Source organism: Siniperca chuatsi, linkage group LG7, assembly GCF_020085105.1.
Source record: "Siniperca chuatsi isolate FFG_IHB_CAS linkage group LG7, ASM2008510v1, whole genome shotgun sequence".
NCBI classification, from domain to species: domain Eukaryota; kingdom Metazoa; phylum Chordata; class Actinopteri; order Centrarchiformes; family Sinipercidae; genus Siniperca; species Siniperca chuatsi.
In genome coordinates, this window is record NC_058048.1 from 7,433,002 (window position 1) to 7,449,145 (window position 16,144).

The window sequence follows — 16,144 nt, forward strand, 5'->3', positions numbered from 1 at the left end:
AATAATAACTACTACTACTACTTGTGAGGTTACACAAAATACGTTTTAAAAAGCCTGCCCCCCTTAAGTCTGGTCATTATAGGCAAGTTGTTACTTAGGAAAGGGATTGCTCTGGGCTACTGAGGTGCCCTTGAGCGAGACACTCAACAGTCTCCTGCTCCAACTATGGCTGTAGGCCGTAACAGTGTGAGTCAGTGTCAGTATTCCTGTAAGGAGCAGTTGTGCCCAGCAATTTAGTATATAGGACACTGGACTTTAACTTAGTTTTTGACTGATGAACCAGCGTGTGCAAAAGGTTAACAAGTACTTGTCAACCCCCCGACATTTCACATACGCACTCTGTCATAAAGAGTGAGCGCATCATATTTTGAGATGAGTAATAACCCATTCGATCACCAGAGGGCAGCAAAGCTCAGCATTTATTGCCAAACTATAGGCTACGCTTTTCCAGGGTTGTAGGCCTACATATTTCATGAGGATACAAATTTGGGCCATTACCTAATAAGGATGTTTTGTGGCTTAACTCAGTGGTTAAGGGATAAATTAAAGACTAATAACGGCTAAAGAGACTTAGGCTACGTACAGGCTTATTATCGGCTCATGTATAAGCGACTGCCATTTGAATGTTGTGCTTGCCTAATACATCCACTTCGTGCTTTCATAATGAGGAGGTTGAAAAATATTGTATTTCCGGGTGAAATCACTGCTCAGAAGTTTTATGCCGGTGGTATGTGGTTGTTGGAAGAAAGCGACTGCCCTCCACGCCTCAACCGGAGAACTGCAACAAATTCCAATCAGCTTCAGATAGACAGAATAAAACCAGAGGGAAAGAGATGTGGCCTTCACAATAAAAGCCCCATGGGGTCACTTTGGAACGGCAGACCTGGTTTCAGTCAAGTGTTATCAGTTTTTTTGAAAACCGTAATAAATGCAATGTTATTTTATTGTGAATTTCCATGACTATATAGCCCTATGCTATGCTGATAGTAATTTATACGGGTAAAACACTGGACAAAAAAATAAAGACAAAACAGTAATTTGCTAATGCTGTTCTTTAATATTGTACAGTTCTGTTTTGATTTTTGATTGGAACGAGCAGACTGACAGGCTGCACTGCAGTGATGCTGTAATCTGGGAAAAAAAACCCTGGAGCGACTTCTTCTGATTCAAACACAGAAGTTGTATTTACATATAGTGCTAGAGTCAGCAAAACAAATTTGGGATTTGTATGGTGAAATGTACAGTGTTATGTAGCCTACATGGGCAGTGGAATGCGACACATAATAATTGCCTACTAGAAATACAGTCAGACAAAATCATATAGGAACTATTTTATATTGTGTTGACTTGTAGAATGTTTCAGTGTTGTACTCTCTAGATGACTATTTTAACTGTACTCAGAGTGGTGTGTATCTGTATGTGCAGTGTGCATCTGTAGCTGAAATATTACCACCTTATGACTTTAGTGTGTCATCTATTCTTGGCATGACTTTTATGTCTAAACTAAACTAAAGATCCCAGTCCAAACAATATCTACCTACAGAGTCACACCAATTCAGTGTCAATGAACCAACTCCAAAAATTGTAATGTGATGACATTATCATTTCACGTTTTTACGCTCTAACTCCCATACAGTAGTACTGACTTCGTTGTCAAAATTCTGCGTCAAAATTCTCATTCTCATTCTCATTATAGTCTCACGGAGACTATAATGAGGGTTTTTATTTTGAACATTCTGAGCGGAAGTCCTGTTTTTCTATTACTTTCTCAGACTCGACACTGGTGGGAGTGGAGGAAGAGCTGGCGGAGGAAAAAGCAGCGCTGGTGGTTCACCTTATGAAACAAACAGGAAGCAAGCAGGCAAGCGCTCCTGTCCACCTGCGTAGAGAGACTGCCGGGCTGTGGGTCGTATGTCACACAGATCTCTTGCGTGTGAAACTGCTCTGCCGTGAAGACATAACAGCAATATTAACTTTCAGCTGTTTGTTCGTCCGGTACATTTTTCAACGACCTCACACCAGAGAGTGACTAAAGGTAAGTCCCTACTTGTTCTTTTTATGTGATTGATTTCAGCCGCGTAGGCTACTTTTCAATTGCCTAATGAGGAGCTCACGCCAAACTCCGTTTAGCAATTTTGTCAATTGAATGTCGCATTGCTTAGACTGGTATCCATACAAAAATAATTCCTCTACCTCGGAGAACATAACGTTAACTTAAGAACTTCTGAGAATCTATAGCAACCACATTTTAATTCGACATTAAACCAGCAAACTAGTTTAGCAGCCATTATTTAGATAACATGAATCTGTTGGAATTGTTTTATCGGTTATTGCCATAAAGCAACGTTCACTAAAATGGATTGAGATGGGCGGCGGTAGCAACTACAGTTTTTAAGTTGTAGTTTCATGAATATCAAGTGTTGTTCCCGGGTAAAAGTAGGCTATATGCCGAATATAACAGGAGACCTTGTGGATGTGTTAAGGATAAAAAATTAGTTTGGAGAGTTGTTTACTTCAGCCGCCTACCGAGAGTCATTATACCTCAACCGAGGTGAATCTGATAAGTGCTTGCATTGTAACCGTATTGTTGCGTTTTTGGGAACTTGTATCACTCACTCTCTTAGGAGAGTGAGTGATATAAGTTCCCATTTGACAACAATGACAGAAGCACGTTTAGCTATTTTAGCCAGCTTCATCACAGGTCCCAGCCTCTAAACATGGACTTTGCTGTAGAGTCAAGTTAGTGTCATTGCATATTATGTCTCCTCTAAGAAGTTTTCATGTGACAAACGCCTAGCTACAATTAGGTAGTTTGCATTCTCTTTTTGCGATTATTTACTTTGAACTGTAGGGAGATCAACCTTTCAACTATTATTTTTCTCATTCTGATAGAGCTCCTTTTGATCATGTTCAGTGACCCCTGGGCATTGGTCCCCATTTCAGATCAACACTGATCTATGAAACCAAAAGTAGTCCAAGGGATCATTGGGACACACTACTTACTCTAAGCTGTCTCACAGATGTGTCTGTTTTATTGTTGGGAAATGTACAGACAACAGAGACAAATAAAGAGGATATGAAACTATGTAGAGTATTTCATTTAGTCAGCTTTTCTGCCATATCCATATTAAGCTTTTGGTTTTATTTCATTCAGAGACAGAAGTCAGTAGAGGCTAAATATCTTGGTTTGGTTATATGATCCCCCTGATGTAGTTTAACTCAAGCTGATTCATAAAAACCTTCATGAATCAACAGTTGTGCATTCATATTACTTAGTTTGGGCACAGTGTCTGTCCCAACCAGTCATATTAACTTTAATTGTTGTAGGCGAGCTTGGAATGGGCAATAAAGCATACCTGAAAGATGTATAAGGAGCCTGTTTTAAGTATTTGACAAATAATGGGTGACTTGACAGTTAGGCTACTTCTTTAGAATTGTCGTTATTTTGATTCAGGTTTCGGCATGTCTTGTAACGCAGCCATCTTCATAGTTCCCACGGGTCCATGAAATTGTGAATTTGAATTTGAGGGGGAAAAATAAAGGCCTTGAAAGTTTTTAAACATAAATAGACATGGGTCATTGAAAGTGCCCGAATTTAGGCTATATATTTTGTGCTTGAATAGAAATTGAAGTTCTTTTGATATGTTTTTACTTAACATCAGTAAATAGGTTACGTTCTGCCACATAATCAAGCCTCTCTCTCTTTAACTGTTGTCTGCGAGCTTCTGTAAAGCTAGTTCTCATTATGAAAAATCTCAGTGTTGTAAAAGTAATTAACCTTGATCCGTGTCTCAAACTATGCCGTGTTGGGTCCTTGAATTTGAGGTAATTGGGATTGGAAAGTCATTGAAAAGTCCTTGAATTTAATGTTTAAGAAGGTGTGGGAACCCTGCATACTCTTTCTCTGTAAACAAAAAAGATCGATGCCAACTGTATTGCACGTTTCATACCTGTACACGTGGAAATGACTGTGACTGCTTTTGTTTGCTTACATGTTTGTGTTACACAAGCGACAGTCCTTACACATCCTCAGGCTGAGTTTTCCTAAAAGGGCCCTTCTGCTCTTCATTCACGTTTAGTTTGAGCTTGTGTGTGTGTGTGTGTGTGTGTGTGTGTGTGTGTGTGTGTGTGTGTGTGTGTGTGTGTGTGTACACATGGGTGCCCTCATGTGCACTTACAGTATGTATTCAGCAAGCCTGAGCATTATAACGTTGTATGATGTGAGAGATCTTTCAACCAGTAGTAAAAAAACAGGTATTCCATCTGGTTATTTTATCTATAAATAGTTTATCAGTTTAATTTCCAAATTTGCTTTATCACAATATATATCACTATCATGATTATAAATTGAGATTAAACAGTACCATGACAGAGGACTTCATCCGTATCACCGAAACCTAACCTAGCCTGAGGCCCACGTGTTCCAGGTAGGCAGTGGGGCAGCAATTGTGGCTAGAGTCATGTCATGTGAGTCTCAATCAGACATTTCATGTTTGATCCACAAACATACATAACCTTAAAGATGATTTGACTGTTCAGTAGTCTTAATTTAAAAGCATCTTTACAACAGTTCATGCACATTTCCACCTGTGCTGTCCCACACAGTTGATTACTCAAACTTGGATTGATGCTTGCAGAGAGAAAATCTTAGCGCCACACAGCATGTTACAAAAGAGAAGAATTTCCCAAGAGAATTAGCCAATATTTGCTGTTAATTTAGTATGTATTGGTACAGCACTACCACTTTCTGAAATATTGTTGCCTAGTTGATGTGTTCAAGTATGTTATTTCGATCAGGCAATGGTCCTGTCTGCCCTTTGTTGGGTGGGGTCTGTTGTCAGGCCCCCTCTGAGGTAAAGTTAGGGAACACTGATAAGACTAACTGACGTCATGCACAGACATCAGCCAACAATGCAGCTATTTATTCCAAGCCAGATTTATTCCCAAAGCAGGCCTCTCCCGAGCAACTGGGCACAAAAGCAGAATTCTAAATAAGTGTGCCACAAAAAAAACGTTTTGCAACTGTGGTGACATCCATGTCCTGGATCACTGGCCTTACAGAGTTGAACAGTACTGTAAAGAGAGGTCATTTTCTGTGGGAGGCTTCTGATTTGTATTGTGGTTTAGGACTGAGCTACCTGAACGATACAGGGTGTTTGGGGCTGAATTAACAGAGAGAAAGAGAAAGGTGGACTGCAAATGAAGAAAAAGTGTGTTTCAGGTGAAAGAGGTGAAATTACAAGCTAAAGCTTAGAGCAAGAAGGTCTGTGGCTAATAGACTTACTTTATGTACAGCAGTGTGTTTGGTGTCAGTAATCAGAACAATAATACATTTTATTGGTGACGCATGCTTCACTGTGCTCAAAGAATCTTCATGTCTTACAATAAAGCACATCAAAACATCATGGTGTAATGGCATATTGCAGCATGGTATAACTAAACATACACTGCAGTCTGTAAGTATTTGGACAGTGATATGTTTTTCATTGTTTTGGATCTATTCCACCATGTTGGATTCCAAATGAAACAATGACTATGAGGTGAAAATGCTGACTTTGAACTTTAACTTTAAGGTTGTTCACATCCATACTGGGTGAACCTTGTGGTAAAGCTTTAAGTCAACACTTTAATGTTTTAGTCATTGTTTCATTTAGAATCCAGTGTGCTGGAATACACTGTCTTCATATTTACAGACTGCACTGTATATAAAACTAAAGATACTAAAATAACAGTAGTAAATCCGAATGTTTAGGCTATAAATCCAAATACAGGATAAGAGATGGAAAACAAATTAGACAAAGTGGATTTCAAAGGCTTAATATGGAGAATAATTACTAGCAATGTGTTTGTGTACAGTGTCAGACAGGTTCTGTGTGTTTTGAGCCAATAGTTCTTGACCAGCTGATTTTTGTCTGACAAGTATCATCCCTGCGTCTGAGCTTCTGTCTCACTGATGGCTTGCTGTGTTCGAATACTGTAAAATTTAGCTGGAGCTCTGAAAGGCAGCATTATTTAACTGCATAGAGAGTGAGCAGTGGAGTAGCATAAAAGAAAAGGCTGTGTTTTCCTATGGATTTGTTATAACGACACATTCATATGAAACTTCTTTTTTAAGAGACACACTTTTGCAACCTGTATTGTAAATTCTGTTGTCAGTGTCTTTGTTTGAAGTGAAACACCCGTGTATCTTGCAACTGCTGTCACTTATTATTTGTACTATCCCCATTATCTTTTTTCTCCCTCTCTGTCCCTGTATCTCTCCCCTCTTACTTCTTACACTCATTCACACTTCCTGCTGTGATACTTTTAAAGTAATCACCCCTCATGACAGTGAAAGGCTTGCGTAACATCCTCTCAAAGAGTAGTATGAAAGGGAGATGTTTGTTTTTTTTATATTTGAATGAGTGTGGGCAAGCTAGCTTTCACAATTTGCTTGCTAGCTTACATGATCACAATTGTCTTTTTTGAGCCCCACAATCTCAGTACTGACCAAGGAAAGGGAACAATCAGTTTTCACCTAAATTGAGTGAAAACTGTACCTTATTGCTTATTCTAAACTATACATGGCAATGGAAATTGCCATAGCAAGAAATGTGTGACTGTGAGAGGAGAGCTGCTGGAATTCTCCACTTTGCTGCTCAGCAGGCCAGGACCTGCCAAAGAATGCAGGGAAGACAGCAGGAGAGAGATAGAGGGAGACATAATGTACAGAGAGAGAAATGCCAGAGAAGATACAGTGTACAGTGGAAATCTTAAATGAGATGTCTAAAGTGAGAGTCTACACAGTAACATAATAAACTAATGGCTCCCTTTCATTCATTCTCAGTGATTAATTTCCACACAGAGCAGAGTCTTGTATGGTGTGGTGCTGGTGTGAAGGTGTGACATCTTTCCTGTCAGAAAATCAATGACAAACTATAAAAGGGAATGTTGAGAAAACAATAGTGTATTTTTAGTGTCTTCTTGCATTAAAAACGTTGCTGTTCAGCTGTCAGCTCCCGGTTTTAGCCCATTATCTTCTCCGACTTGCCCATTCTTTGACATCACAGTGAAAATGAGTCATGAAGCCATTCTGACAGTGAGACAATCAGTGATGATGATATTTAGATTATCAGCATTACAGATGATGAATATCTGAGAAGCATGTTATACAAGGTACAATGTCCAGTTAACCAACAAACACTCGTTCAGGCAGGAGAAGTCATTGAGTTAATTATACATAAAGACAACTACAGACATTGTTAAAACAATTACTGACTGTGCCTTAAACGATGTGCACTCATTCCTAACTTTCCTGTAAAAACAAGTTTGATATTGGGATAGTGTGTATGACAGCTGATCCCAGATCAGCTGTGGAGCACATTCTTGGCTAGACACTGCCTGTATTAAAACATGGGGGAATCTAGGCTATCACTCAGCTACATTTGATTTACACATCTGTGTCATGTGGGCTACTTGACCGCTAAATCAACAGAATTTACATGACTGTATTTTTATTGATTAATAGAAGTAAAACAAGTCATAGCTTTCATAATAAGGCTTCATTTTATTAACACAATTCACAAGCTGTATTTTCTCACGGTCTATATTTGCAGCACATCTAATAAGAGGAGCATCGATATTGTATATTCAAGTATCTGTTATCACATTTCATATTTCTATCTATAGGTGGGATACTGACTATAATATTGATTTTTGTCACATGAGACTACATATTGTCTGGGATTTTAGTCATGATAATGTGGGTATAAAGACAGGATTAATATATTTAAAGGTATATATGGGGCTATGGAGGTTTAGATTGTCCATTACGACAGCTTAGTGTCTTGGGTTGCTGTGATGTGTAAAGCAAAGATAAATAACCTTTTCTCAAAGAAAAGCATGAGCCTATATGATAATTCCCTGTTAATCAGAAATACTTCATTGATCCCCGAGGGGAAAATCCACATAAATCATCAAAGGCCAACAAATATTTATGTTTACCCTTTTTATATGTTCTATTTATTTGTAAGTGAATTTTTAAGAAACCAGAATATGATTATGATGTCCCATAATTCATAAAAATAATTGCGAAAGCATTTTGTAACAGGTGTAACCTACTTCAGGCCAGGGACATTAGAAAATGATGTTACAACTAAAGTGTTGTTGTCTGATGCACAATGGGGTTGTTGTTTTTTTTTTTTTTTTTACCCACATCACCTTCATCTACCCTTATTTCTATTGCCGGTGGCACAAGCTATGACGAATGGGAACTGACAACTTAAACACACAACACATGTTCCAGATAGTCTTTTAGTTGTTTTTTATATAGGTACTAGCTTACATGTTCAAATAAACACTCAAAATCCCAGTGTGTTAGTCTTATGTTATTCTGTATCTGAGCCAAGATGGACTTGGCTTTCCGGCTAATGAATAAGCACTTTAAATAAGAGAACAAAAAGTTGTAATGATTGGTTCATCATTCAGATTATTCTTAACATATCAAACAAAAATGTTAAAATAATCAGGCATCTATGGTACGACACCTGTGGTTGCTGTGGTTGGTTGTTGTCTCTTTTCAGATACAGTCGCTTGATGCGGTAACTGCAGCAGCCCTAGATGTATAGATAGCGTCGGGTTATACTGCCACCCTAGGGTGCTCCAGCCTCCACTCTGTAACCTGAGCGGACAAAACCTCAGCTTCATATTTCTATGGCAACGATTTCTCACGGCACAGGTCCCTGTCTGCAACTGCTGATGACACAAGCATACTCTGTCCCACACACACTCTGTTTATAGCACATGTAGCCCTATGTACACACATAGCCCTATGGTTAAATGTGCATGTTACATACATACATACATACATACATACATACATACATAACATACAGAGGTGGGTTCACATGCTGCCATCTTACCAACATTCCTCCACCCACATATCCACACTGAAATCCCAACTGGAAACTGGTTACATTTTTCTGTATATAAATATGTTGATTTGAGTGTTGAGTGTTTAGAGACTGCACAAGATGACTGGGATGTGATACGGTATAGTGAGCATTTGGAATAATAATAGTAAATTAAACTTTGTCTCTCTGAAAACTTTTCAGAAAATGAACTGAACAGGTGTAGATGTGTCCTCATAATAAGCTAGACAGCATTCAGTATGCACAGAGTTTAGCACCATTGCCCCCCTATTTCTGGCTTGTTTAGTGCAGAATACCTTTTGAGAAAGGGATGATCACATTTGTCTTGAACTGCATTAAATTGCAATTGTGTGTTGTCCAGCTTCACGCTGTCCTCATGATGTCACTGCGTCATTAAGTCCACAAGTCTGAACAGTGTTAAGAGTTTATCGCTCTCTCTCACTTCTATTGTACCTTCCTCCTGTAAAACTATATGACCTATAACTGATCTCAGCCAACTACATCATTGTGTGTCTGTCTGTGGTGTAATTATGGTGTGACAGTTTTGTCTTGGAGTGTGTGTCTTGTGAGCGATTAGCGGTGCTATACCCCAGGCTAAAACGGACCTTTGCTCAGTCAGGCAGCCGGAGGGTAACTGATTTACAGCATCCGAGGGGAACTTTTCAGAATACACACACTCACACTCCACCCACCTAAGGACAGCCTCACAATAGCACCTAAAAATAGAGATTGAAGCAAGTAGCTAAATAAAGGGAGATAGGGGGAAGAAGTGGGTAAAGGCCATGGGTAGACACAGATACCACAAAGTGATGCATTGATTGAAAGACTTCATACAAAATACTTCTAACTTTACTTTGATGATAGTAAAACCCATCTGTGTTTTTCTCATGTTTCTCTGTGAGATAGGGTTATAAACAACCCACTGTACTAATGAGTGGGTGTGTTTTGTTTTTAGAAATGGACAGTGCTCTTTTGTTTATGGTGAGGTAGTGATGACGCATGGTTAAATGTAATGGTCCTTCAGACCACACTTGTTTTGGGGAGTGCATGAAATGTGTGTAGGGTTGCCACTAACGACTATTTTTCTATCGATTTAATCTATCGACTATTTTACCGATTAAAAGCGTCCATGTCAGGCCACCAGTATTAATCTAAACATTTCATTTTCCTCCAAAACAATCTGATTTGAGTTCATTTTATTTTGACAGACTGCATGTCATTGTACAATGCAGTACAAATCTACATGTAAACAAAGGTTTACATATTAAAGTGCAAAACCGTAGGTTGCACTCCAACATTATAAAAAATACACAGCCACACTGGCACCATCATCAGCGTCAAATAAGCCCAGATTCTAACCTAAAAATTTTCTCAAACACTTTTTAGCATTCAGTGGAATTTCTAAGGTAGCAGGCAGACGACTTTATGGCTTTATATTAGTCAAGTTTATTCATATAGCACATTTCATATGACTGATGTGCTTCAAAATAAAAGAAAGCAAGCAAAATAGGCAAAAATCATGCATGACAAAAACATATAACAACATAAAATAAGGAGGTATTACATATAAGGAAACATAAGATAAAAAGGTATTACAATAAAAATGGAATAAGAAGCTATTATTATAATACTGATTCTATGATTAAAAAAATTTACCCGTTAATCACACACTTTGAACCTAACTAGAAATTGGCGAAAAAAAGATGTGTTTTTAGCCCGCTATTGAAGGAAGACACTGTTGTAGCAGGCCTTAGTTCATGTTGTAGAGAATTCCAGTGAGTAGGACCATATTAAACAGCTACAAGGACAAAAGATATTAAAAAGCTCTCCTTACTAATGAATAGACAACACTATGGTTTCAGAAACACAACCCAACATCATGCTGCGGTGGCCAATCCAGCGATCAGACCGGTCACACTGCTCCACAGTCAGTAAACCAGCTCATGGACCAAACTATGAAACACTCCCAGCCGTGTCCTCGCTTGGTTTATTTCGTGTACCCAGCTTCGACGTTTGTGTCTGGCTTGCAGTCTATGCTGAAAAATAGCGATACCAAGAAGCTTCCTTTCTTGTGTTCATTTGTTTGAGAGAGAGCGAGAGACAGCTGTGGTCGAACAACATAGCAATTGTATAAGGAGAGGGAGCGCCAGTAGGAGAGTGCCGTTGAGTCCGAAAAATAAAACGTTATTTTATAATTTCACATCAGTTACGTTCTAAAGCACAAATAAAGACGCCTACACCGCCACGCTGTCGTCATGATGCAGCAATTACTTAGTGATATTGAAGAAAAACATAGAAAAACCATGTGTTGGTTAAAAATATTGATGTCAACGCATTTTCAGCGTCGATGTCATCAATTACGTCGACTACTCGCGGCAGCCCTAAATGTGTGTACTGGTGCATTCCTCTTGCATTCCTTTTGAGCTCATTACCTAAATCGTCTTAACTTGACAATATCCAGAGACTTAAAACTTATTTGAGAACCATCACAGTGTGCATATTTCTCAATTGTTTTTAATAGTTTGTTGACATCTTGTGCTATATTTATAAGCTTGTCAAAAACAATTTCACTGTACAGGTGCTCTTTTTATTGTGTCCAGCTCTTATATATCCACGCTATATTTGCTTATGTTTAGGCCCCCGGGGTTAAGTCATTGCTGGGTACAGTAATAAGACAATGGTGCAGTCTCAGGACAGGGCCCTTCAGGAGATTTGGTTTATTATGCAACCCTTCAGGGCCAGAAAAAACACCTGTTCACAATAGGCACTCTCACTGCCCTCCATGGCCTAAGGGTTGTAAGAAAATTAAGGATATTTATGAGAATGGTAAGAAGTTAAAGCATGCTTCCCCAGTGACTGACCCACATGACCAACGCAATGAGAAATAGAGGGCAAATTGGCAGACAAGATGAGGGAGAGTGAGAGACTTGGCTGCTGATGAAGCCCAGTCATTTTGCATTTGCATTATTGCATTCCTCACATTCCTGTACCAGAGGATGGGTGGAGGAGAGGAAGGGTGGGTGTGTGTGTGTGTGTGTGGGGTGGGTTATGTGGGGAGAAAGAAAGTCATATCAACGGTAGATTCTCACTGTGGTGTTTGTACAATGATAAGAGTGACAACAATCTGAGGGGGAGGCTCTGAGTTTGTGTGTGTGATGTTGATCAGTTAGTCCTTCAGCACAGAGTAGAGTGTATGTACATTAGCCTAATTCCTTTTGCATTAGAAACCACAATAGATACACATAACACTTGAAGCTAACGTCACTATCCACTACTTTGTGCACTGTGCTGGAAATTGTTTTCCCTGTGCTATTATCCCTCAGAATAATTGGAATTTAGTGAATGGTCTTGCTGCTTTAACAAACTTGTTGTAGTGGTCATCCCTGGCTGCCTAGAGATTACTCTGAAGCTTACTCTGAATGTAGCTAACATAACCGATGATAACTTAATTCTTCACTTAGAGCAATGCTACCACTGAGCGCAAAGTAAGTTAACTCATTTAAGGCTACTTCAAACATACATTTAAACAAACATTTCAATAATTTAAAAATATGACTACAAGAACATTTAACTGCACAATAATAATTTCTTGTAAATAAAGAACAGGGCAGAAATGTCCAAGAATCTATCATTTTCAACACTAGTGCTCCTTTGCAATGGTTCAAGACTACAGTGTATACTTGAAGTGCTTTGCATTTTAATATGCCCTTAAAAACGTACAGTGACACCAGAAGTACTAATAATTTCTCATAACATGCTTGAGTTAGTCAGTTACTATAATGGAGGAAATCCTTTTTAGTCACAAATCTCAGAGGAGAGTTGGCTTTTTGAGCCAAGAATGTTTTTCATTTGTAAATTTTGAAATAAAGACTAAGAAACTTTAAGGCAGCTGTAAGTACGCTAGCTCTAACTTTAAATAAACTAGAACACAACACTTTCATGATTTTAAATAGTTAACAGATGGCCAATAGCCACAGAAACTGAGCTGCTGGGTTTGTCACAAAATGATTGAACCATTGAAGCCTCTAAACTCTTGCACTTGTGCTGTATTCAGTAATAATATTTCACAGGAGTGTAACATTTTTATAGTTTTCCTAATTGTAGCTTTTCAATTGCAATTTAAAATAGGCTTGTGTAGGAATACAATCTTTGTCGTACATCAGTGTAGCATTAGCTTTTCACAAGTTGCATTTATGCTTTTTGCAATTTGTAAAACTACCATTATGTCAAATTAATCTCACAAAACAAAGATATGAATACATGTTAAACTTATTCTGAATCAGATGCACTTCAATAAAAGCCAGTAGATTAAATATGAATATTTTCATATGAAGTTAGGATCATTCTAGCTATTGTCATGTGTTCTTGCTTGGAATTAAAATGATTGTCCATAAATGGGAAATTAAGGCTTAAATAGAAGAATACCGTATTTGGATTTTCTTGTTCTTGAAAAAGTAAGTAATGGAAAACCAAAACTTGAGTCTTCAAAGAAAGCCATTTAGAGATCTGTGGGGAATGTCACAGGCAATTTTTACAATCTATCATTAAACACAGGTTATTTTCTGCATCAGCCCAAAAGCAAACCCAAAAGCCATTGATGTTACAGTGAAGTTTTTTTCCAGAAAACGGATTGCCCTCCAGCAAAAATGTCATCACTGAACCACTCTATAGTGAACGCTGTGTCTGTCTTGCTCTCTTGTCTTTCTATGGATCATGTGATGCTTTGAGCTAAATCCAGTCGGGGAGTTAAACATTGACTGTCTCTGGCCTGAGATTTTATCATTTTGTTAAACAGTGCACTTCCTGGAACTTGTCGTCCCAGTTGGGTGTTGCGTGGGTTTTTACTGTAGTAGTGCATGGAGACAAAAAAAAAAAAAAATGTCACAGCCCATTTTCTCGGGAAACCCAGAGTCTTGCATCTTTCAAATTTAACCCCAACCACGTTGTAAGGGTAGAAATATTAAATTAAATACTGTGCTTGAACATAAAACATCTCCAACTCGCACACACGCTCACCACAGTTGTTTTTGTGAACCTCTCTGTGTCACACCCTGGTAAACAAGATAGAGCATCTCAACCACTGGGGAAAAACAGGAAGTTTACTGGCCCCAATCAGAGTGTGTGCATTGCGTGTCATCAGCGTGTATGGCCTCACTGTGTGTTTTTGCCCACAGTATGTTTGTCTACCATATCGCTCAGTTCACATCCATAGTCGCAGCTCTTTGACCTGTAGGCAGATGGTACTGATGGAGAGGCCTATGGTCATGTCCGTGGCTTCCTGTTTCATATCTTAACTCTTCAGTTTTTAGGTTTACTAGATAAGACTTTTGAGAAGCTCAATGCACCAAACCCAAATTTGAATGGGGTTACACTTAAAACCGCAAAAGTTCCCAATGAAATGACTCAACGACTAATGATGTTTTCACTGACTCTGTCAGAGTCAGAAATGGAAGTGAATACCTGACATTGTACAAGAGTAATTGCATTGCAGCTATGAAAAGGGCTGTATGCTGACTTGTTTTTCATTTTACTTTTTTAAAAACTTTTACTGCTAGACAATTAACAATAATTCTTAAAAAAAGATATTTTAATTTTGGTGTTATGGCTGCAACCAATATTTTCTTTATCAACCAATCTGATGATTATTTTCTTTGATTAATCGATACATTATATTTGTCTATAAAATGTCTGAAAATAGTGAAAAATGCCCAGGATGACGTCTTGAAATTCCTTGTTTTATCTCACCATCAGTCCAAAGATATTCAGTTTTCCATCATATATGACAAAAAGCAGCAAATTCTCACATTTGAGAGTGTTTTTGTTTGGAAAAAGACAATGAATAGATAATCAAAATGGGTGCCAATACATTTTCTTTAAGGTTCAGTTTGTTTCATGAGTTTAAGCTTGAGTTCATTTCATCTATACAGGTAACAGCTAGTGAAATATTAAAGCAGGGAAAGCATAAACATTAACATACAAATAGTAATAAATTGTTCTGATATATTTTGCTGAAGTTAATACATTAACAATAAATTCAGCTGGATGCTCATACTAGTTTGGATCCCAGATTTCCACTTGACTGCAACATTCATTGCAGGGAATTCCTTTTGCCACTACAGATTGTATCTGTAAGACGTATTTTGAGTGCTAAAAGTATTCAACACCTTTCAGATGTGACTCAGATTGGTAATTTGTTTTCACCAAGAGGCCTTTTGCTTCCACTCTCACTGAAAAATAAATTTTCTTTATTTGGCTTTTCAACCACTTCAGGCTACAGTGAATATGTCCCTGTCAGCGGTTGTTACATTCAGTAATTGTCCTTGTTAGAACTGATAAACATGACTAAAAATGGAAAATGTGGCTTTGAGTGCTCTGTACTTTCTCTTGTCTTATCTTGAATAACTGGGCAGCTGGAGCCTCTTTGAGTGTGTGGGAGTTTACATCAGTGATGCAAAACCCGTCTTGTTGTGTTTCTACCATTAAATCAATCACTCTTCACCACTTCGCATTTACGTACTCGCTCTTAAACTTGTTCTTTAAGATTCTCACCTTCTTACATACAGTATGAACACACACACACTTAAAGAAACAGTTCCCAGCCATCTGCCACATTTTGTGGTTTTCTCCCTCTCCTAACCATCAGTTTGTTCTGTCCTCTCGTCCATCAGATGCTGTGTCCCAGCTGCTATCCAGACACCCCCAGCAAGGAGCAGAGACACAGGAAATAAGATACTTTAGAAAACAGCAGGTAAAACCTCTGTCTGTGTGTGTGTGTGTGTGTGCTATATCTTGTAATTATCTTGACCTACTTTACCTGTGATGCTGCTCTGCGTGTGTGTGTGTGTGTGTGTGTGTGTGTGTGTGTGTGGGAGAGGAGGAATGGAGCGCTGACTTGGCTGGAATCTGGGAGAGTAGGCGTCGTCTTGACAGGCGGGGAATGCGTGGACATGGTTTGCTTTCATGTCAGAGATTAGTGTTACACCACCTCAGTACACTCTCAATGCATCATTTTTGATATATCCTCCTACATGGCAGAATTACTATGGAAGTTGTCTGGACAGTACAACAAAATAGGTCTTGTGTTTATTTATTTTTGGGTTTTTTTCCCCATGTCACTACAGCTAGGCTCCTGGCTTTAGTCAACATTGTAAAGTCTTAAGTGTTTCATCTGATTTGACTTGTTGCTGCACTTGGCAGTCATTTCCTCGTCACAAGTATTGGACCTTGTGCCATCT

At 38.5% G+C, this 16,144-nt stretch overlaps 1 protein-coding gene across 2 annotated transcripts in view; it reads left to right on the forward strand.

Annotated features, from left to right (window-relative positions):
* Positions 1-1,756: 1,756 nt before the first annotated feature.
* Positions 1,757-16,144, forward strand: part of pik3cb (phosphatidylinositol-4,5-bisphosphate 3-kinase, catalytic subunit beta) — a 58,018-nt gene continuing 43,630 nt past the window's right edge. Inside the window, exons 1-2 of one of the 2 annotated variants that reach the window (XM_044201276.1) lie at positions 1,758-2,035; positions 15,578-15,657. The gene's annotated coding sequence lies outside the window, so the exon portion shown is untranslated. Of the gene's footprint in view, positions 2,036-15,577; positions 15,658-16,144 lie in introns of both variants that reach the window. The other variant, XM_044201277.1, reaches the window with a different exon arrangement.